The sequence below is a fragment of the Poecilia mexicana genome, unplaced genomic scaffold (assembly GCF_051168715.1).
Source record: "Poecilia mexicana isolate PSO_F unplaced genomic scaffold, ASM5116871v1 scaffold_23, whole genome shotgun sequence".
Lineage (NCBI taxonomy): Eukaryota > Metazoa > Chordata > Actinopteri > Cyprinodontiformes > Poeciliidae > Poecilia > Poecilia mexicana.
This window is the reverse complement of record NW_028263392.1, coordinates 9851207-9876055: the sequence shown is the minus strand read 5'-3', so window position 1 is coordinate 9876055 and position 24849 is coordinate 9851207. Positions and strand designations below refer to the sequence as shown.

The 24849-nt window shown below is 38.3% G+C and overlaps 1 long non-coding RNA gene across 2 annotated transcripts in view; it reads right to left on the bottom strand.

Annotated features, from left to right (window-relative positions):
• LOC148152500 (uncharacterized) overlaps nt 1–24849 on the bottom strand; it is a 74798-nt gene that overhangs the window by 11127 nt on the left and 38822 nt on the right. For both annotated transcript variants that reach the window (XR_015762115.1, XR_015762116.1), the window contains exon 3: nt 12852–12985. This is a non-coding gene — a long non-coding RNA (uncharacterized LOC148152500). The remainder of the gene's footprint in view (nt 1–12851; nt 12986–24849) is intronic.

Below are 24849 nucleotides of genomic sequence, written 5' to 3'. Positions count from 1 at the left end.
CGGGGAGATAATGGTGGGCAGAGGGAGCCGAGTGCCAGGATGCCGGGACTGAGACGAGGCAAAGGGGCTTGTGACAGCTGGGTGGCACAGCTGGGGGAGACAGATAACCCTCGGTCTGTTTGAGCTGACAAAACACCCCTCCCTTCCCCTCAGAAGAGGAAAAACAACTTCACCTGGCTTTGCTCGCATTCTCTTCATCCCTTTCTACCCTTTCCTCTTGTCCCTCGGGACTCCTCTCTCTCTTTTATTCAACCTTTCATTTTACTCTTTCACAATCCATGTCCCAGTTACATCCCTCACCCTTTCAACATCCTCTTCATACCTGTCTTTGTTCCAGAGCACCATTGGCGTGCACCTGGCCAGCATCCTGCTGCTGTCAGCAGGACGATGCAGAGATTCATCAACCGTGTCGCCTTCTTTGGCCAAAACAGAGCCGAGGGAGTTTAAGCGATATAAAATGATGAATGCAGAAGTGCAAAGCCTCGTTATGAAGAGATCTCAGCCTTGCGCTTAAAGGTAAAAAAAAATAATACTCCATTATACAGACAACTGCTCAACTGTGCCAAACACTGCATCTTGATTAATAGTGTTCTTCTTGCTGAAAGTAACTTGAAAGCCCGATTGACTTTAAGTACGGTGGTTTGAGGGAATGTCAGAATGTTTTTGCATACGGCACATGTAGATAATCTATGTCTGAATGCAATGTTTAACATTTAATCACGATTCAAAACGCACGCCTGGGCTCTGAAGTAGTGCTTAGTGCTGGCTGACAGCATCCTCTCAGGGAGGTGCTGCTGTAATCGATTTACACAGCAATCACAGATCGGCACACAGCAACCTTCAACAAGTCCTTGAGCACAATTCTCCTCTTGTGCTCGCAAGCCATCAGCAGAAAACGTTCAATGGATCGCATGTTTCTGTGCACGTTCAAACAGCAACGGCTTTGTGACAAAGCTAATTTGAAGCCTTTTACTCAACAGGTTTTTTAAAAATAGTGTCTCTGGATGCCGTTGCCATAAAATGTAACATAAATTAGTAAAGAGTTGCTCTAAATATTGGTATCAATTTAATGTCTTTTCAGCTTTAAGGAGAAACTTTTAATTATTATTAATGGTATACCAAAGCATCCATTTCAAAAGTAAAGTATAACTCACTACTCAGCTATCAGAGTACAGTACAGAACTTAAGGTCAGTGAAGAGTTTTAGAAATGTTGCACTATCTTGAGGGAAGTACCTATCATCTATATTTATCAAGTTTATTTTTCATAGCACATTTCAGCAGCAAGGCGGTTCAAAGTGAAAACGATATTATATATGGGTTAAATTAAATATATCTTCAGAAACATAAGGCAAACTCCGATTTGGACAACAAAGGGAACTAAACAAAACAGTAATATCTGGAACATAATTCCCAACAAAATTACAAGCTACTATATTTTCAAGCATTCAACTTGAAATTTACTTTATTGACAAATCTGACTAGGACGATTTCTTGACCAACGCCTCGCTCTAAATGACTGATCTGTATCTACATCTACCCATTCAAGGTGTTGACGTCTAAATGTGCAATAAAACACCTCCAAAAAGTGAAAAGCTCGAGCTGGAATCAGATAGAGACTATCTATCGATTATCTTTACATAGGTGCTGACAACCTTTAATAGGAGGTGCAGCTCAGTGTGGGAGTTCATGTGACAGATCTGCTGCTGTTTTCAACTCTTAATGGGCCCTTTGGGTTATAAGGCAGTCAACTAGAGTGTCATGTAGGAGACCAGAGGTCACTTCTGGTCAGCTAAGGCAAACAAGCTTGGTGGAAGCCACAGACATCATTGTCAGTGGGCAGAGAAAAGGTGAGTGTAGGATGTGCCCTCTCCATCTGCACTCTACCATGGCAGTGTGTAGCCGGGTGTGTACGCGGCAGCCTTTAGGAGAAAAAAGAACAGATTGACAGAGAAGAGAGGGAAATGCACTTTTCAAATGTCACCTTGCCTCGCCACCCTTTATGCTGTGAGAAAGAATGGTGTGAAATTGAGAATCAAGGAAAGAAAAAGGATCTTGAGCAGAGAACAAAAGTATGAATGTTCTCAGCTGCACAAGGCCACGGTGCATAATGATTATCTGGTATGCGAGGAGACGTAGCGGCTTCCTCAGAAGACTTTTTTTTTTTTTTAAGTTTCAGACTCTCAGACAAACTCTGTTATTTCTACGCAAAAGTAACTACAGAACAGAGGAGATCTGCACGCAAACAATGCAAAAGGCTTTGTACTGAAAGGAGACTTAAATAATGAAATGATGGGATTAAAATGATGACAAACAGTTAAACTTTTCTGAATTCAGTATGTGTGATTAAATTTAAAAATCTCATAATCTGCACTTCACGAATAAACAATCTTCAACCTATAATGGAAAACCTTGAGAAATTTAGTTTTTCTGGGCCATTTTCTCTGAACAGGTTTAAAACGCAAATTAAACCTTCAAAGATATCCACACCACAGGCAAATATTTCTATAATTTCTGACAGCCATTTCCTGAATTTAACAAACTTTTGCCAACCAAACATGTTTAAGGTTTCTACCAACATAATAAAAAACTATTAATGAATTTCACGATGAACAAAAATGAAGCGTAGAGGTTTTATTTTTTCACTCTTTGCTATTTATACTTGAAGGTATAAATAAAGAATTATGTCTGAACAAAATACTGGAATAGAATAGAAATTTGCTTATTGTTATTTTTATAATTTCAAACCTGTTGTTTTTATGTTTAAACGTTAAATAAACATTAAATGGATGCAGGTAAAAGCATCTAACTGTCACGTCTGGATGAAGCTTCCATGCTGCTTTAATGGGCAGCTTAGTACTTTTGTTAAAGAAAAGGAAAAAAAAAGTAGAGAACTAATACCTTCTGCCTTCAGATGGTTAAAATCAGTAAAAGGTGGATGCTTTTGATCAGCTAGAATATATTTTTGCCTTGGTAAATGATCTTCTTCTCTAGATGTGTTTGTTTTTATATTCAGACTGCCCATCAGCTTTCTAGCAGCAGTTGCTAAGTGTGCGCTTTTGTAATTCTGTTATATCAAACAACCAGCTGCATTTTACAGCCAACATAAAAAGCAACTCTTGAGAAATAAAGCTTTTTTGATGGTCAACTAAAATTCGCAGTTCATTCAGTTACCAAGACTCACCCAAAGAAATCTAATCTTGTTCTCTGTGATAGGCAGGAGGTTTTGTCACTCTGACTTTCTCTAAAATAATCTCATGTTTTCTTCTAAACAGGAAACAAGAACAACTCTTAGAAGCTGTCAAAAAGACTTGAAACTTGGGTAGTTTTTAAAGTTTCAAGTGCATTCAGATAACATTGTTTTTGTTGCCCACCATGACTGAGCTCAAGCTACTTTGCAAAGACTTATGGGTAAAACTTCATGGAAAGTATCAGGAAAATGTATACTTTTTCTTGGCCATAGACTGTTATAAGAAAAGACAACAAATAAATGAAACTTAATCTTTGTGTTTAAATTCAATTTCTTTCTATTTCTAAGAGAAAAAAAAGTCTTCAAACGATAACTGACATTGTGTCAAGTTGAGTCTGACCTTTAGGTGTAGTGTAATAGCTTTCAGACTCATAGTAAGGTGGTGAATGGCAGGTGAAAGCATCTAAATGTCACATCTGGATGAAGCTTCCATGCTGCAGCACATAACATATTACTTAGACAGCATCTTCCACTTTGCAGTAAAGTACAATATCTCAAACATGCTCGCACCTACTGCTGATTTTCAGCAGTTCTGTGCCGCATCATGTTGATTAGGACATCAAAACTTCAGTTTCTGAAATAGGTCGTCGCATATAAAAATATCCGTAAAGATGTCAACTGTATCTAAATGTAAGCTACCCACAATTTGACAGAGCTAAAACGCAATATTGGCAACATCCATTATGAAAGCTGCTACCGCAGGTGAAGCTACAGTAAGTGACTGACAACTGCCATCAAAGCTGTCGAGACAACCACAAGACGCTCAGTAAACCCGTGCCTCTTCTTTCAGCGGGAACACCTGAAGCAGATCCTCGCAGACTGCTGCAAAGTATCCTGCTGATCCCAACCGAGAGCTGCGCCGTGATGTGTGATCTAGCCGCGCTGTGCCAGAGAGCAGGTTTGACATCTTCTCCCACTGCACTTCAAAAACACATCAATCAAGTCATTCAAAAAATGCCTGAGAACTTCTGCCTGTCATTGTGGGCTACTTTGCAGTGATTGATGGTCCGATGGTAGTCTCCCCCCTCCGTCCCTGCGCGCTGCCCCGCCCTGCTGCTCGCGTCAATTTGCGCGCCGCACGAAAAATAAATGGTAATGTTTTGAAAAATGACTCACAATATCCTGCGGCAATTTAGATAAACTATTTAACCTTACTGAACGGAGGGAACAAAACAGAAACAGACAGCAAGCGGCAAGGAGAAAGGGAGATGTGCCAGCGTTGTTTCTATATAAACACTTATGGCTTTGAGGCTACGGGAAAATGTTTGTGTTTTTCTCTTAAAAAGCTTTGAATATCAGGAGGATATAAAAGGACGCGGTTGCTTTTATGCGATTTAAATATGCCAAAGACGACGAAGCAACAGCTTTCAAAACATGCATTCATCTTTACTCCCGAGTCTATCTCTGATTTTTATTTCCAGTCCAGAGACTAATGTCGTTAAAAAATGTAAAGCTGCCTTTGTTCTGCTCTCGGTAAAGGGTGTTACTAACTGGTTTAAATTATAATCACCCTTAATGTCCACACCGTCCACTGCTGCAGAGGTAGGGGCTAAAATAAACACTAAAGTGAAGCAAATGAGTGCCATTCTAGGCAACATTTTCTTACATTCATACTAGTGTGACATTATTTGTATTCATGCCACTCCCTCTGTAGATTGCTTCCATGCATCACTACTCTTTACGTTTCATAACAAATTTATTAAACAGAACACGTCTATAATCGGCTTCCTTGGTTGTTGTTAAGCCGAAGGTTGCGAAAACACCAGTACAAATTTATGCACAGAGCCTCGCTGGGTAAAACTCGCTTTTCATTTGACAGGATTTTTTTGAACAACTACAAAGACTTGCTTATAATCTGCAGGACTTGACTTGCCTTTAGAGAAACTAGAACCTTTTCTGAAGTTGGTAAAACAGCATTTTTTTTTTTTTCTTATTGCATGACCCTCGGTCACGTAATGATCTTTAATATTCTGAGCTCAGGGGTTGAAAGCTCATGACTTCTGTAACTGGAGACTGCAACCGCTGTTCTAAAGCCAGAGCTTGATTTTGAATCGACTTGTTTTGCTCGTGTGCTGTGTTGTCCACGTGAAGCTTCTGACTTTTAAAGATGCACTTTCTAAGCTAGCTTTCCTTTGAAAAAAAAAGAAAGAATGGCTGTTTATATCAAGGAAGTTCTTGGACAGTAAAAGTTAAATGAAAAATAATAATTAAGCTCCAATCTGACGGGGAAAGTAATTTGAAGAAATTCCTCCTCCTGAATCGTAAGTAAACACTTAATATCAAGACGGAGCAGACCACGCTTTGAGGCTTCTGCTCCCTCCCTCTACTCCCTCATTACGTATCTTTCACAAACTCCTTTCCACTTTCATCCTCCATCTGCCGCAAAACTCATTTCTCCATCCAAGTGTCTCCTGCAACCACAACTTCGCTGTTTTGCCCAGAATCAAAACCGATTCTCCGCTAAGGTCTTTGTTTCACGTGGCGGTTCCCCACTCCGGCCCCTTCCCCCTTTCCATTCCCTTACACAGAACTATCAAACATCTTCGAGAAGTGAGCAGTAAAAGATGATGAGAGGGATAGTGATCCTAATGGTGTGACACGAACCATTGTCCCAACCCCCTTTGATAAATGAATTTCATCAAGCACCGGCTCAGTGGGTAGAGCATCCTAATTAGGCACGGCAAGCAAAACAAAGATGCAGGCAACTAATTGAGGTGAGGTCATTGAGATGAACATGCCTGTCAATGTGTGTGTGCGTGTGTGTGTGTGTGTGTGTCAAAAGGGAAAGCTCCACCTCATCTGTCTGTGGGATGCTTGCATTCGTGTGGGTTTACATGTGTGCCCGATGGGAGTTGACCCGATACCCTCTTGGGGGAGCCGGTAATAGCGGCCTTTCCTTTTGAGCATCGGCTCTGCAGCTGGAGTCACAATGTAAATGGATGACCTTGTTTCCCATGTGCAATAAGATTTGTCCCCTTCGCTGCAGTGCGGTAACTATTGCATTTCTGCTATTAAAATTCTAGTGGGGAGCCGGCAAGAGGTTGATGTGAAAATTGAAAAAAAAAAAAAGAAAAAAAAAAAACGAAAATAAGGGCATTAAGGGCAATTCTTTCACTTCATACTCAAATTACATAAGCTGGCTAACGCATTGATTTCATCTGGATACGAAATGAATCTGTGGCGGAACACGGGGAAAGTCTGCCGTGCAGGCCAGTCTCTTTAATAAACATTATTGATATGTTTAGAAATAATTCAAGCGACCTCTGCGGCTTGGACTCCAATCATTGATGATACTGGCATGTTTACAATAACTCAATGACTGTGCATCTGTCAACCCAACAACATCCATGTGTTCATAATTGATCCACAAATAATAAAAAAAATGCCTTTGGACAACTATTTGTTTCCTGCCATGGAGGACACAGAAGAGACAGAAAACGGTAGGAATAAAGTTTAAAAGGGGGGAAGAGGAGATAATATGCTAAGAGGGTTTGCCATATATTTACTGTAGGTTAAGGCTGGATCCCATTTCAAAGGGTTACCCCTAATTAAGGTAATTTAGGTACCTAATTCAGAGGGAGGCCAAAATGTTCAACTGAGAAATTAGATGAAGCGATAAAACCTTAGTTCTCTAATTCTTTATACAAGTGCAAACAGATTTTAGGTATAAAAAGTAAAAAATCCTATAGTAGAAAATATTTATGCTCCTAAACTGTTGCTTGCTAAAAAACAAAAATATGATGACCAATGTCCCAGAGAGTAAGTTAAATCTGCTTTAATGTATTTAAAATATAATCACATTTTTTGTTGAAAACTAACCATATAATATAGTGAGAAAAAATGTGCTGCGTGATATACTGATTTTTATTAAAATAAACAAAGCAAACTGTTGGTGTACCAATCTTTTTAATCCTTTAGACATATGTCTGCCTGCATTTAAATAAAAACAAGCAAAAACACTTTAGATCTTTGGTCAATTAAAACTGATTTTCAACAACTGCAGCAAAAATGCAGATACTAAATTGCACGATCAAGTGGAATCAGCTAAATTCAAGTTGAATTTTAGAAAAAAAAAATTCCTTAAAGCTACATGACCACACCATGATTTTGGAAGACAAAAGAAATCTAGAATAAAATGACATGCTGGCGCTTGTACTCATCCATTAAAACTCAGCGAGGCAATGGGCCATCAATCAATACAAAATCAGAAGAGTCCCTTTGAGAATCTCACAAAAGGTGAGGCTTAAGGAAAGTTTGGATTCTGGTAACTTGTAGGCATCTTGTCATTTTTAAACAGACAAGGGTGTAGATTTATATCATGGGGAGATCTAATGGCCATTAAAGCTCAGCTGGGAAGCCTCATGCATCTTTAAGTGGGATAGATTAAAGGTTGGTCAGTTGGGATTTGAGAGTGCCAACCAAGACTGAAGCTCATTTTGTGACTTCATTAACTTTTAATTGACTAAAAGGTGGTGAAGTTACTGGGATGACTTAATACTGTGGTGCAGATATAGTGTCTATAAAAAAAGTATTCACTCTCTGATATTTTACCTTTTATTGTTATAAAGCAATCAACAAAATAAAGCTTTTCATAACCTTTTTTGTTTACAAAGAACTCTTTAATGTCAAAGTGAAAAGTGATTTTTACAAAATAATGATAAATAAAAATATTAAACATAACAGAAGTGATTGCATAAATTTGTGCAATATTATCAATGATAGCAAAAGTTTTGTTTTGCAAACAATATCATTTTTACGTTGCTCTGATTTGACACTTTAAAGCAAAACTTTAGGGCCTCCACATATCCACTATGGACTTGCTCCCAGAATACAAAACAATGTCTGTCATAATCTCTAATAATTTTTTTTTAAACGCACCTGAATTCTAGACAATTTCAGTTTATATAATCCAAAGATTGCCCCTCATAGTAAACTAGTTTGAGTCCAGGCAGGAATAAGCAAACGCTGTCATATTGAACCGTTTTGAACAGTACGCTGTACATTGTAGGACAGGAGACACTCGCCCAGCTGCCAGCTTGTCTGTATTTGTGACTGGCTGGATGCCTTCTGAGTTGCAACATGTCTAAACACATAAACCAGCCAAGCTCTGCCTTTCTATATGCCAAAGTAAATTACCAGGCTTTGTTTGAAAGTGGGTAGAAGAGGGCAAGATTGGTTTGTCTCTATGCATGAGCATCCAAGATCTCTCACATCTTAAATCTCCCTCTAATCTTGTTATAATTGCCTGGTGAGCCACTCGTATATCCTCAAAGTTAATGCTGCTTTTTTTTTTTTCCATTTGACCTAGCTTCTTCACAATCACCTCTACAACAATAGGAAACCTAACTGTTCTGGAACTGGACACACTTTCAGAGTTACAAGGTAAAATTAAATGCTATCTTTACAGGGAGCAGATGAGCTTGAGTGATCTTAGACAAGGAAAGGACACAATGAGGATAGAAGAAAGTTACGTGGGAGGTAAAAAGCATTTAAATTTAATAGCAGCACAGACTCTCAATTTGGAAAAATATGATCTGTGCCATCAATTCTCAAAATTCAGAGTAATTTAGATCCAAACCAAACAGCAATTCAATGCAGAACCAGAGATGGCTTAGCTGAGGTTCAAATCAAAAATTTGAAACCTGAGCACAGCAGAGCGCACTGCAACAACTCTAATCGTTTCCTTAAGTATTTTTAGGCTCTGGTCTTACAAGTTGAAGGTTTACCTTGAGCTAATATGCTTGATAACTCAGAAAGTTCATTGGAATCAAAACAGTCTAAACATGAAACTGGTTTTAAAGTTACCTCCATGCTGTGTCATTTACTGAAGACCAAGCAATCATGTACAAGAGGACGCCAATGATATTAGAAATTATATTTAATCTGAATCTAACGTCATAATTGGCGGGTAGATTGTTTCGAAATGGCTCTTACACAAATTTTTAAAAATAAAACTCTGTTTTCCATCACTACAACTTAAACTTAAGGCAGCCAGTAGGTTCCATATTACTAAAAAAACTGAGCCAAACCTGATAGGATAACTATACCAGAATCCTATTTTCAAATGAAGCTTGCAAACATTTTTACAAATAAGAGACTCACTTCTCTATTCTTACCACCTACATTTAAAGTTGATTAAACATCACATTAGAATAATAGCATAGGCATTATAATCTATATGGTTAGTGGAACTGAACCAATCTTTAAAGCCATCACTCCAGACTTTCAAAATAAGACCTGAACACGCTGAACAGAATGAAAGCCTTCTGTCATACAAATTAATCACACTATCATACACATGCATAATGACCTTCTCATTTGTACTCATACATACTCATGTATCCACACTAACACAGATGCATTCATACTCAAAATACTCACACATATTTATTTTGTCCAGTATACATTTTCATAACCCAGGTACAAAAAGCTTTTGCAAAAACAGAAAAATTCTCCACCAGGTTTGGCGATCAAAAATTTGAAATCGTAGACCAAATAAACAATAAAGCAACCAAATATTTTTGGTCTTGGCATGTAAAAATGTGTGTGTGAGTGTCTTTTACATCTGTGTGTTTCTGTTGTGTTGTGTTTGCAAGGGTAAAACTGAATGAGACCGTTTGGGGACTGGCAGAAAGCACAGTAAGTCCAAGACGCCTGAGGAAGAGAGATAATTGGATGTGGAGATTCTTACAAGGTTCTTTTGTTGCTATGGTTGCAGACATCATGTAAACAGCGACTGATCTACTCTCCTCATAGAAATGACAAAGCATAGAACTATGAGAGATGGACATAAGTCAATCACACACACTGACCAGAGTGAAATAGACACAAATAAGCCACACGGATAAATGTGCATTTTAAAATTCACATTTACGGGACTCCGGGCTCAGGGGACTGTCTTGTTTTAGAGAGATTAGGAGGCACATGGGTGGCACAGACTCCGTCAGGGCCTCAGGCATCAAAGCTAAATTCAGTCATGTCACCTATGCAATGCCCAGGAGAGCACAATCAGAATTACATTCGCCACATTCAGTCTCCGAGTACAGCCTCAAGATGCAGGTCTTTCATGAAAATAGTGTAAAAATTGGAAAATAAAACTGATAATATTCTCTTTTTCCAGCCTTATCTAAATATGGCTCCCCCTGGGTGTATACAGACATTATCACAGGTAGCAGTTTTAAATAATCACGGCGCCTCACTGCGGCAAGATTAGTTTCAATTTAGTCGTCGTACAAGATGTGAGCTTCAGCTCTTATTTGGCAAAGATTTCAAACCTCAACCTGCTTATTAAGAATTTTTAATTTTGTGCCTAAAACATGTTATAATCATGAATGCTAAGCTAATCAAGGCTGTTTTTGTGCTCAGCTGAGCTCATTGACGAATCTTGGACACAGTTTTTTTTAAAAGCGCTTTGCATACTGCATGGAGAAGAGATTCTGTTTGTGTTTTGCATCAAGCAGGCATACTTTTACACAAGTATGCTACTCTAAATTCTGTCGTTTTATTTTGTTCCCCTTCCTGTACATAACGGCAAAGAGGATTTTCCACTGATATTAAAGTAGCAAACTTCTGTTTTTTTTTTAACTTGATGTTTCCACCACTCTTATTATTTGAATACAGCGGTTGCAGATTGAAATTCAGTCAAGCAGTATTACTGCTGAAAAACACAAACTTATCCGACAAAAACTAACAGAATTTGACTGACCACATCACAAAATCTCAACTAGGGATTTTTCTAATAAAGAAACAAGGTTCAAGTATAAAGTGGCAGCTAAATTTATCAATATAAATGCCACTCCTGTCATGAAATGAATTAAAACAAGGCATTCTCTTAATCAACGGCCCAAACAACTGAGTTAACAGTTGAACCAAGTATTGAGGTATTTGGGTTGTTAGGGTTACAACAGCAGTTTGTAGCTGGAGTGCTAGTTAAAAATCTTTCAACTTGCTCGGCATGATGCCGACTAATTCCTGTTTTGAGTTTGTGCTGGTGCCAGTGGGATGTAGAAAATTTCTCTCGTAGCGGTGTTCAAATAAATGGACAATACACAATAAACCTTCACATGTGGGTCAGGCTGAAGGTTTTTGCTTTAACCTTCACACTCTCACAGCTCCAGTGTTCTTGAAAGAAAGAGAGTGAGCTGGCAGCATAATGAATTTTTTTAAATAGATGTTATTCATTTGTTTGTGGCACTACAACTTATTGCACCAAAATTATGGTTATTTAGCTCAGTTTTTTTGTAAGATGTAAGATTTTCTCCTACGAACATAATAACATGAGCTTTGACTTTATGTTTTACTCTACCTCCAGTTAAGATGTTTGTTTTTTGGAAAAGCACTTTGGACTATTAAAATATTTCCAAATGGCTGTGAGGCAATTCATGTTTACTGTAGTTTCACTGCTTGAATGTTAAAGTTAATTATATTGTATTATAAAAACTGCTGAAGTACTCTCCAGAACTTCGCTGACAGACGGATGAACAGAGCACCAAGGGCAGCAAGAGACAACTTTCCTCAAATGTAGCTGAGGTCATTAAGAGGGACTGTGATCCACAACAGCAGTCATTACTATAGAAACTGTGATCCCTGATGCTGACATGCCATAATGTCCAGACTGTGTCAATAAGACAGAATGACCATCTCAGTAGTCATTACATGGAAACCATTGAGTCTGTGGATTTGAGGGCAAATGGAGAGAAAGAGAGAGAGGGAGAGAGGGAGAAAAAGAGAGTGAGGGGAGGCTGAGGAGCAGACGGCATCAGGCATATTGTTAAAGTCTAATTACAGGCCAGTGTCCATTCAATCATGGAGCTCGTCATCTGGAAAATGTGTGTCTGCTCAAGAAGCCAAAGGCGAGTTGCTTTGAGTGATTCTGACCACATTCAGGGCTGCGAGCGTTAATTACTGAGAGTTATAACAATGCTGTGAAGTCTGAAAGCCATTTTAAAACATTTACTCAAATACTCATCTTAATAACTTAACTGGCAGTACGTATATTTAATAACAGTTTAGGATTAGAAGGTCAAGATTTGATTAACTAGCCAGCAGTGAATTATTTAAGCCCAAAATTCCTCTGGCAGGTTTAGATTTAAAGTAGCTGGTTAATTTGGCAAACTTGCTTCTTGTAATGAGAAAGAAAATAGATAGTTGTGAAATTATATTACAATGTGATATGGATTTTAGCCAGTTGTAGTAAGTAGAGTTATTTTCTAGGTTTGAATTCCACTTTAAGCAAAAACAGCACATCCAAATGTATGTCCATGCAAATTGCTTGAGCTTTTTGGATTTTACACTACTTCAAATAACTCATGTTGCTCTAAAGTATCCGGATCACCCTGAGAAAGAAAGCAGGTCTGTGTAATTGTTGTGGGGCAACTTGTGGCTAAAACAAAAGGGATGTGTCTGCTTACAGCTCTGCAATGGAACCAGGAATACCTAAATTTCCTCCACTTTTAGTCCCCACAGTACAAAAACATTATTTTCAAAAAAATGCAAGAAGTTCCAGACTATGGAAAACCTTAGAGAACTTGGTCGAAGGTAAAAAGCGACACCTGTGCAGGCAAGAGTGATTATGTGGAAGGTGAAAAAGAACCTGAGCCTCACCTGCAGAGCCATCTTGAAAACAGCGCAGCCACCAGGCCTGCAGTCCAGTGGGCACTGCAGGACACCATGGATGCAGCCCAAGCAGAAAGGTTCTTCTCCGATTAGGCCTGGTTGGCATTTTAAAAAAATCCCATCTGGAAAAGGGGAAAGGAAAAACTCCAGGTTAGATGAAATGAAAATTGCGCTCTTTAACCACAATGATTTCTCTCTCATTTGGGGTAAAAGGGTGTTTGTTTTGTGGCCAACACCCAAGACGCAGTTTGCAAATGTTTGCTTCTTATTTCTTAGTTGTTAATTCAATTAAAATAGAATTTTTATTTGTAGTCAGTCATATATATTCTATTTCTTTTTTTTAAATTTTATTTCAGCTCTCGGCCTTTTCTGAATATTCGAAAGGTCCCGGCAGCTCGCCACTGATTATTATACATGTGTTCATACGTAAGTATCCATCCATCTATCAAGTTATCCAGCCATCACAAGAAAGAGCAGCACACTTGAACGGATGCCGCATGAATATTAAAGAATGTGATTTCTGATTGTATACTGTGAAGCAAACAGAAAAGCCAAGACGACGGCAAAAGCTGGGTAATTGCAGGTTTTTACCATTTAACAGCAAATTGTAGCTATTGGTAGCATTTGGGGCTGTGCAGCATTTTAGTAAATTTCTTAGAAATTGTTTGAAAGCATGTGAATGTATAACACATAAATGGCAGGCAATTTATAATGTGGCATCTCTTGACAGTTGGTTGAATTGTTGAATAATGTATGATGGCGTTCAGTTGTAGTTGATCTAATTGCTGTACTCATTGTAAATGTTGATCAAAGTACTTAGAAACACTACAGTATTATTCTTTACATTGAATTACATCAAGAATTTAAGAGTGTAACTTCACTATTTATCCATATGATTTACAACTTTCATTTTGGACAATTGCATGCTCTTCAGCTGCATGTTATGTACTTGAAAATTTCTGAATCGCATCAACCACAGTTCTCATCTTATGAGTAAAAGTCAAAGAAGATTAAAAATAAAAATAGAAAAAACTTGTTAGAAAATAATCACATCTAAAAGGGCAGATCACATTCACAAGGTAGTTTATACTCAATCAAATTAGACAGAAAAACCATCAATTGTCAAATCTTGCCTGCTTCTCAAGGGAATTTAGTCAGACTTTAACTAGGCCATTTTAACACATGGATTTGCTTTGATCTAAATCAGTAACCTTGCTTTTCCACAACAATCGACCCTCGTGGAAAAAAATATTTATAAACTTTTATGAATATATATTGCTATTTTTCGTGAAATTAAAGAAAAACTATTTTTTATTTGTTTAATAACAAATAAACTTAAAGGAATGCTGCCTTCAAATTGTTTCACCCTAACATGTAGTTCACCTTCTTACACTTACTGCTACAAAAATAGAGGAACACTGGTGATAAAGCTCAAGAAAACCATTTGCAAACAGAGTATTAAATAGCTCAATATTCCCCTGTTGCATGCTTTGCTGATTTTCCCCTCCCATTTTTCAAAAAATGAAATTTGGGCTAGAGTACTTCCTCATATAATACCAAACATGAAGGGGCCAGGGCTGTGCTGATAGGGAGAATTAGGTTTGTACCACAGCTGTTTGAAGATGAGCTCAGGAAAGTGGGGGCGGGGGGAACTTTCACAGTGTTAAAAGTTAAAGCTGACTAACAGCATTACATGGTTTCACTGCAACAGGCAGTCAAAGGAAACATTGACAGACCATAAAAATCAAGCACACCTCCTGAGATGCATTGCTGTGAGCACGCTTTGTTCCTCACATTAGTAAAACTAGCAGTGCACTGCTAAACCCTGCCCAGGTGGAAAAGGTGATTTATAAGTAAATGTGCAAAACAAAGATAACAGGCAAAAATATCAAGGGCCAATGCCAATATTTTTGCTGTGTAATGCACGGTTTAAAATTTCAAATAGTTGTGTCTGAAAGGCCCAGGAGGCCTGGGTTCACAAATCATACCATCACATTGCATTATGGGTATTTTCTTCGGCATTTCTTAAAGATATCAGTCGCCTTTCATTTTAACATTTAAAGTTGCTTATCGCAGCAATCGACGGATCACTTACTCTTTGAATGAGGCACGATGTGCCTTTGCGGTTCATTGCCCTGTACATTGTCTGTGACATCTTCCGTACCAAGTACAGAGAGCACAAAGAATATTATAGTTATGCAAATATCCCTTTGACTTGTCCTTTTATATGCCCTCTAAGCTTCATCAGGTCATGAAACCTTAATTAAATAGTAAATTGACATCAGCATATGTTTGAAAGGTCACTTTCTTTAACTACGGACCCAAAATATATTCTTTACTTTCAATTTGTGCATTTATTATCTCAAATTAATCACTCGGTGTCTTGCGTGATATTCAATAATGCAACATGTGGTTTTGTAGAATTCCCTGATGCTAAATCAAATTTCTCATTCATTACACATATCATGTTTTCACTCTCAGGGGTAATTTATTACATTCTTTTACCGTTCAAGATCCTAAACATGCAATTTAATTCTGCTGTTACAATCTTTTTCTTGTTTTTAACTGAGGTGACTTTTGCTCCACGAGCAAAATCGCCATGGCTACATGCTGGCCTGAAAGACCCACTAACAAAGGAGCTTCCTTGGACGAAGTGACATGATAGTATAATTGACAATTGATTTCACTTCGCATGCCCATAATTTAATTGTTTCAGGACGGTGATTTGCTTTAGTTCCGTCCCGTATAATGAGATGTACACAAAGAGCGATTAGCATCGCCTGCTGTACAACCACCACCACTTACAATCTCAGAGTATATTTTCTAATTACTTAAATTTAGTTGAGATGAAACTTTTAATGCCTGTTAGTAATGCAACGTGTTCATTGGGATGTCCAGCATGCAATTTTTTTTTTAACAGATTTGTGCCCACTACTGGATTATGAACATAACCTTGTTTTATGTGTCCCCCGCAGTGCAAAAAATATCCTCAGTAGAGTGAACTATCAAATGTTTTTCACAAGTTTCCAGAGGAGGAAATGCTCAAAATACCACAATATGACAACAAGTTGGACATTTATAGTCCTTTTCTGTCTTGTCTTTACTAAAAAATGGCCACAAATATAGATTATCAAATCTTTTGCAAACAATCAAACAGCCAATCAAATAATTCAAGACTATAAAGCAGAAATAACCGTTTCAGAAAATATTTTAGTCAGGTACTGAAAACATTAAGACTCCCACAGCATATTTGAGCAAGCACAATTCTCCAGACTTTCCAGTTCCTGTTCTCATGCAGCACAGTTTCTTTTTAATCTGTTCATGCCGACTTCAGTGCCTGTCTACCTTTGTCTTTCCCTAGCCGTGCAAAGCTCTGTGAAGAGAAATAAACTTTAATTGGTCATGCTTTCCTGTTGCGTAGAGGAAGAGAGTGTAAGCCTCTCAATTTTGAACAAGGATTGTCCTGTTTGATTCTGGAATAATAAAAAAAAGTCTCGACCCTTGGGTTTCTTTCCAACTTATGTTTATCAAAGGAACAAATAAACATGTTAACTCTGTTATTTTTACACTTCATAGCTAATAAGGCAAGCAAGAGGATTTTCTGATTATTATAAATGAGCAGAATTTGTTGGCTGTATATAAATCATTTGCATGCCCACAAGACGTAGTTCATTTTTTATTCCATTTGTTGCAATTATAATTTAGACGTTTGTGTCCACAAACTTCCAGTTAACGAGACATTTCCCTGCCTCGTTTTATTCTCATCCCACATCAACTGTCAACAATCACAAGAACTAAATGAAATCACCAACAGACAATTTGCTGAGTTTAATGAGTTGGGACAGATGCATGCGCCACAAGAAGCAGACCTGGGACGGTCCTGCCTGAAAAAGCAATTACACTGAGTGAATACGACCTTATTCCCACACATTCCTCTGTCTGGATGAAGAGCTTCAATCAGCTAAACCTCAAATATGATGCAAAGCAAAGCTGGATATCAGCACTTACAGCAACCATTTCTAAAATCTCTAACTCCACTCTGTGGTCTGATTGCTGTAAAAAAAAAAAAAAAAAAAAATCCAACCGCTGCTTAGAGTGTAATTCTTGTGCATTACTGTACAAGAATGGCCTTTTATAATGTCAACTGGTTGCTTTGGAGTAATGTTAAGGGAAATAAACTTTTTCCTTAAATGTTTAAGAACACCTTAAACAAGAAATGTGAAAATGGGTATTAATATATAATGCTTCTTGTTCAATGGTGCACAATATTTTGTACTTGTCCTTTGAGATCCTATGCGAGTTATTTTACATAGAGGTGTCCTAATGCACATTATTGGATCGGTGTTTGTTGATAAAACAACAAGCAACACCCTTAATGAGCTTGTGGTAAAAATGATGATAGTGTTTGGTCATATCGTCAAACAGTTAACAAATAACCAAAAGAGAAAACTGGCAGAAATAGCAAATCTGAAGAGGAAAAAGCACAAAGTGAGGAAAGGCAGGAAAAAGAGCTTGTAAGGATGAAGGATAAAGTGTGAAATAGGAGAGGAGAACAGCTCATCATGGATTGATTCTCACACTCTTTGTAGGCTTGTCCCTCCTGTCTTCTTCCAGATGAATAGTAATTGCCCCACCGCCTTTAATCATGTGTTGAATTGGTGGAGAGAAAAAAAAGAAAAGAAAAAAGGAAAACGCTTCTTCAGCGATTGAGAATCAATTGCTCAAAGAGTCAACCTATTGCTACTTTGCTTTATCCCCCCCATCAGACAAACAAACGCTCTTAGAGGCCCAATGCACACCCACCTTCTCTAAAGCTCTCCGTGACAGAAACATGCACAAAGTAGCGTGAGCACCCGTGTCAGAGCAAATGACAGAAGCACTAATTACAGTGATGGCTAGGTGAAAGAGAAGACAAAATCTGAGGCAGAGAGGCGAAGACAGGAGAAAAATGGAGGTGCTGAAAGGTGATCGCGGACTCTCATCTTGCCCTGTGTGTCAGATGTGGCAGCAGACTGAGAGGGGGGATAATTGTTTCGTCAGGGGCGTGATTGCCATCACATTCCTTCCTCTCTGTGAACAAAGCACATGCACCTTTTACCACCTGCCACTCATTTAACTTGGTTACATTGTGAGAAGCTACATCCCAAACTTTTCCCTTCTCATCAATACACAAAAGACAGAAAGAATGAAAAAAAAAAACAAGTGAGCCCCAACCACACGAGAATTCACTTTAGCAATGGTTTACATTCAGTGTATAAAAAGACAAACTTTTCCTCCTTCCTGTCATTTACTGACATTCATTTACACTAAAACTGTTCTGTGTTATGTCAGCTAGTGCAACCAAAATTACTTCTCCATGCCAAATGACAGCAATTTCTAATTAGGTATGAATTACTCAAAGGTACTCTCAAGAGTCCCTAATATATTGTTTTAAGGAATTAAACAAAATGTTTAAAAAAAATCATTCTTGACTGTTCATGTGTTAAATTAGACTGGGAGACAAAACAGTAATTGATCTGAATTTCAAAACAATTGGAATATATCGCTCTAGACAAACTAGATGCCAGTCATCTAGTGAAAGAACATTCATTTCAGCCATTGGAGATTTGGCAAAGTGACCTGTGGATAACTCTCATCCATACTGGATGAGTTTTTCTGGTTGTACAGTTTTAATAGGTACAATATACTTCATGGCCCCTGATTGATTGTGCAGCTTGTGTCCTTAATGCGAATCTTTCCAGTGCAATTTAAACAAAAAGTAGCATAAAGTCAATGTTCAACCCTCCCATTCCTTGGCCTTTAAAGGTCACTTTCAGAGTGATGGGAGATTGTTTTCATTCGTGTAGAGTGCCAACACCATAAAGTATTTAGTTTTTTTCCAAGTGCTTTCACTTTAACTTTCAGAAGTTATTTTCTGCTTGTATCATTTTGTTGTAAATCTGTAACAGCTGGGGAGGTGGGGGATCATCTTTGAAGGGAACCATGCTGCTTTGGTGAGGCTTCTGAAAAGTGATTTTTACCTTAAAAGTGTCCCAATGTAAAACATATTTGTTCAAAGACTGTGTGTCAGTTTAGGAGGTAGCAATGAGTAGCTTGATCTTCTCTGAACAGAGATTAATCTGTTGCATTATGGGGATATTAAAATCTTTCAAGATCTTCACCCATTTTATGCACCTGTTAGTTTTTAATTTCCCCTCTAATTGCAGACCAACCCACAGTTTCATCCCCTTATCGTTGGAGGTTGAGTGTTAAAATGATGGAATTGAAGGGAGATGGCTTTACAGCTGGGTCTTGGTGGTGGTTAATGCGGCAGGTCAGTCAATTCATTTAAACCACATTAGTCTCCGTTGTCGATTTGGGGTGTCAGCACCTCTGCCAGGCTCTCGCCATTCAGCTACCTGTGGTGCAGAAGGGATCTAACGCAGGAAACAAAGGTTCCAGTTTGACCAAATAGAGACTGATGGACAAGGTGCGACACCTGAGGCCCGGCCACTTAACAGGCTCTAATGGTTGCACCAGATTACCTGTCCAAGGCAACCCATTGCCATCCCAAATCACCAAGCTTAAATTGATAGCACCAGGATTGCCACAGCAAAACAGATCACTTCAACCCGCAGATCTGATGACCTCCCTGCTGCATTAGAAATGCCATTTTCACACCTGGGCGTTTCAAATTGCATTTGGGCATGCTTAATATTCCACTTCTGTGATATCTGGGAGCTCTGCGTGTGGGTGCTACGTGTGGTATTATTCAATATTAAGAGCGGAATATTAGAATATGTCACTCATCTCAAGTTTATTTTGCCACAAGGAATGACAACAGGTCATAAATCTCAAGACAGAAAATCATTAATTTATCGCATCTCAGACATAAAATAAGAGTGTGATCTCTGAGCTCTGCACAAAGTTAGAAGCGTGGCAAAAGCAGCAATAAGTAAGATTAAGAAAGAAAGATTACATTTTGTTACATTACAACTATGACTTGAATGTGTTATTGGGAGAAAATAATTAAGTAAAGGGAAAACTTTACTTAAAGTTTAATTAAGTAAATATCTAGTGGGATTATAACTCTAATCCCACTAGATAAAATGAAATTAAACTTTCATTTAATTGTGAAAAACTGTGGAAGTCAAACAGAGAACATACAGTCAAGAGGTTACAACTTCTTAAGTGTTGACTCAAGAAGGCTCAGTTCACATGTCCGCCAGTCTTTTCAAATTCTTATTTATCACTTTCCCTTAACTTCACCATTATGCACTACATTATAGTGGTCTATCTAATATAAACCTAGTAAAAGACATTGAGGTTTGGGGTTGTAAGATGACAACATCTGAAAAGGTTAAGCAGCTTTTAACACTTTTTTTCAGCGCACTGAGTGCAATGTTAAACAGGAAGTTAAAAACATTTGCTTCACTAATTAATAATGTTCCGAGTTACAAATATAGTGATACGGTGTGTCAATTGAGAAATGTGCTTTAAAAAATCCTGAGCCGTTTGGTATCGCTTAGTTTCCCCACTAAGGATAGAACATCCAAAAACTCTCTTTTTCTTTCCTTCCTCCAACAGAGCACAGACCTGTAATATTTGATGAGAAATGCTTTGGGCATCCATAAGAGGAGGAGAAATTACTATGGCCAGTGACATTTAATGAACAGAAATCATTCTTTCAAAAGAACTTGAACCGTAATGGTCAGGCTGCAGAAAGTTCTGGACTTTTTTTTTTTCCTTAATGACTTATTTGACAGCTAACATCTACCAAAGTCTGATTTGCCTCACCTCCTCAGGGCTGAAACTGAGGAAATCCAGAGGTGCTCAACAGCATGTCAAAACACCCAGTCAGGAAATAGCTAATTTAGCATGAAAGGTTACCTCAGAGCGCTTCGATTCAGGGTAGCAATTATTATAGGACTAAATTGTTGTCTCAGTGTGGATCAGTCAAACTTCTCATTCATTTCTTACACCCCATCACTGTTTTATAGGAAGTTTAAAAATGAGCCAGGCAGATGCTGACAAAACAGCAACAGGTGTTACCTGCAACTAAATACACAGCAATTTATTTGGTAATAACTGCAAATATTTGTCCTGTGAAGTTATTCCATCTTATAAAAGTCAACAGACTAGCAAGCAAAAGCTAATTTAGGGGTCAAATTTTTAGCCACCACATGAAAAACAACTAAAAATCCCAAACACATGAAACACAATGCAATGCTCAGCTGAACAACAGGGTGCTAGTTTGCATGTCAGTGTTTGCTAGGGAGGGAGCTTTAATTACACTTCACGCGGTTAGCAGCATGGAGCCTAATAAACTGGAGTGTCAATCTCAAACTCATTTATGGGCGATATGCCGTATCTCTGATTACGTTAATCAATGATACTGAGCCTCAGTGGAAACACGGTGGTGTGATGGATTCTCCTCCCAACATGATGAAGTTAGAATTATTTGTTATGGAGGTAAATCTGATCGGAGGGCGAGCGTGATTAGCCCTTTGCTTAGTCTATAACAAGTTGCAGTTGAGCAAGGTACATATGGAGGCGTTAAAATATATTAGCCGATTAACTTTTCAGGGTTTCGTTTGTATTTTAGATACAGAAAACCGTTTGAAGAAAAAACAACATGTATGAAGAAACATTTTCCAACACACACACTGCAATATGATGAATGTCACTTTTAAATTAGGCAACAAAATGGTGTACAAGTACATATCAATAAATTAAGACCATTATGTCTTTGAAAGGTTTGGTCCATCAAACACAGAGTGAAATATTTCAAGCATCTAATTTCACACTCTCCCAGTTCCTATTTCTGATTAAATGGGATGAAAATAAAAATAAAAATCTCAAAGAAGGTGAAGTAGGTACAAATGAGAAAGAGAGCTTTTACACGTAAACAGGACAATTTGTCATACTTTTGGCAGTAGCGTATAAAATCATTTTAAAAACATATATGCAAAAAAGAGAAAGCCAAATTAATATGAATAAGTTCTCTCTGAGATCCTTGTAAAGACAGAAACACAGAAAGACTCACCATCAGCAGTTCTCTTCTGATGGGTTTATTCCACCTGCATAGAGACAATAAGCCTCTATGCAGGTGAGAGTTGGTGAATTTTGATCACCACTCTATTATCCTACACATCACTGTCAATCATCCCCTTCCTTTTCTCTCCATTTTCCAGCCATTATCTTTTTCCTTCGACTCCATGAGTCCATTATTCATTCTGTTCAGGAGTAACAGTCTTGATTCTTAAATCCCACATTTTCTACAGCATCTTCACCCGAGATGGACGACAGATTGGTGTGTTTTGTTTTTTCTTCTTAACAGTAACCACACTGCTATAAGGCATATATTCATTTGTCTTGTAGCCATGTATCTCCTATACTTTGCTGACACACAGCCACATCTGCGTCTCAAAGAGGAAGTGCAACTTAACAGACTGTAGGTGTGGGAGTGCTGCTGCCCACACACACAGCCTGGTTTCAGGTTCAAGACGGTGCCAGTTAAACATCAGCTGGTGGAGCCCTCACTGCAACCTTAGCAGCCTGCTATAAACCAGGCCAGATGGCAGGATCCAGCAGGGAGCACATGGCACCTCGTGACAGGGCCCTCCAAACGTCAGCGCTTTCTCTGAATTATGGGAAACATTGAGAACTCTCTTCTAAAATTAATGCAGCTCTTAATGACATTAAGTGTCTTTGGAAGCTGTGGCCGACGCTGCTGCTGCTGGCATTCGGAGATGTCATTGTCGCATATTTTTGCCATCTCTATTGCATTCTGGGGGCTTTATCAGTGACATGCAGGCCTCATCTGTGCTGCTGTGAGGGCACAGTGTGATCCTATCAAAGGGCATGTTAACTGCTGCGTTAAGCCTTAATGAAGAATAGATTATGACATTACTATGCAAAGCGCATACCGTCCCAACGCCGAGGGGAAACCCGTAAAAGCCCGATAAGGGCTTTTTCTGCTGATCTCACACAAACAGTGTCAGTCCTCAGGGGGTTGTTTGGGCCTGGCTCAATGTTTACAATGCCATTGATCACACTCAGACGTGTTTGATTTGCTGACTGGGTATCACAAACACTTACAAGCACATAAGCAGGTGATCATGCACATACAGTATACACTAACACACTTGAGTATACAAGCATATTTCACTGGTGTAAAGCAACCCTTCTTGATCTTAGAGCCATCAGTCTGCACCTCATCAACACTTGGATAAGCAGAGTTAAGGTCAAAAGCTACAGTTTATACTTTAATTAACCCTTCAAGTCTCCTTGACTTGTGTTTTTCTCTCCAAACCTGTCAATGGTGGACTCATTTCCTTGAACTTTATCTTCATTTATTAAAACCCAATGCCATCATACCATCCTGAAACTTTCTTACATTAGCCCTCTTGAATTTGTTAATTTGGTGAATAGGGCACAAATCATATTTGAACACTTGAAAACCTAAAATCTTCAAAGTATGAAGTCAGCTTTTCTAAACATTTTCAATTCAAATAAAATATATATTTTTTTAATTCAATCGGCTTATGGATCAAGCCCATTGAACCACTGAGCACCAGTCCAGATCTCTCTCTCTCTCTTTCTCTCTCTCTCTCTCTCTCGCTCTCTCAAGTAAGATTATTTCTTTATGACCTTCATCCAACTCCCAATTCAGATCTGGAGCAGAAATTGCAAAGTTTAGCCGAATTAAGGTTTTTGTCACAAGAAGTAATTTCAACCTCGATACATTTTAGGCAGACTCGGATTACAACAGAGCCCCTTTAATGTCAGAGTTTTTCTTCAGCATTCTCAATCTCCTCCCAGAGAGTGACGGCTCAAATTCACCATGCAAGGCCTAAAACAATGTATGTCTTGTTTGCACAAAACACACAGTTTGATCACTTTCCTGGCAATTTTCTACAAAACTCACTGTACTTTTTTAAATTTTTCTACTACACACGAGAAAAAATTGTAAAAATTCTTAAAAATCATAACTATACTTTGAACATAAAGCTACTCAAACATATAGCAAACTTGGTCCTTGTGTGTTATTTGCTTTGTTGGCAACGAAGACCAGGCAAAACGCAATCCAATAGAAATGATAGCTATTTCCTTTTCACAAAGTCCATCATCTTGCCAGTTCCCCGTGTTTTTTCTGCTTTAAAACACACAGTGCTTTTTCAAAGGGGTTTCAATTTGACTGGCTGAGTTCATAAACACAGCCACACGTTCTGTCAGTGATCAAGGACACACATCAAAAGCTGTCCATCACTCACTAATGATAGGACATTAGTCAGAAGGCACGCCATCTTGGTGAGAGATAAAACAGAGATGGAGAGATAGTCTAAGACAGCGAGTGTGTGAAGGGGGCATGATATATGAGATGGTGTCGACTGTCGTCCCTTTCATCATCTCTTCCATAAAGTCTGGCCAGTCATGAAATGAGGACATTAAAATCCTACAGCAAATACAACCATCAACCTGTACAGCCAGCTGCCAGACAGGTAACATGACTATGAAGGAAGACTTCTTAAAACTGGATTAGCTTAGGAGGCAGCAGATTACTGGCTTTTACAGGTTGATCAAGGATAGTACAAGATTCTCAATCAATCAATATCCCAGATTTAGAGTAAACAAAAGTGATGTGGTTGTATACCAACTTCTCAAGATAACCCAAACTGTACGATCAGTAGTGACAGAAATCTCACGAAGATTTCTGAAATTTCTCTAATCGTCTGAAAACCCAAAAAATGTGTTTTGCTGAAAGCAGCTATTGGCCTCAGTTACAGAAGAAATAAGGAACAAACCTTACCATATGACAAAATAAAGAATATATACCAGGTAATAAAAAAGAGCTGTACCAATTCAGCTTTTTCCTAGTCAATGTTAATATCCATTTTCTTTTGTCCTTTTTTTAGCTCTTACAATTTTAAGAAATTGTAAGATTACTCATATTTATTCATCAAAATATATCTTTTGAGATGTTCTTAGAACTGTATTTAAATTG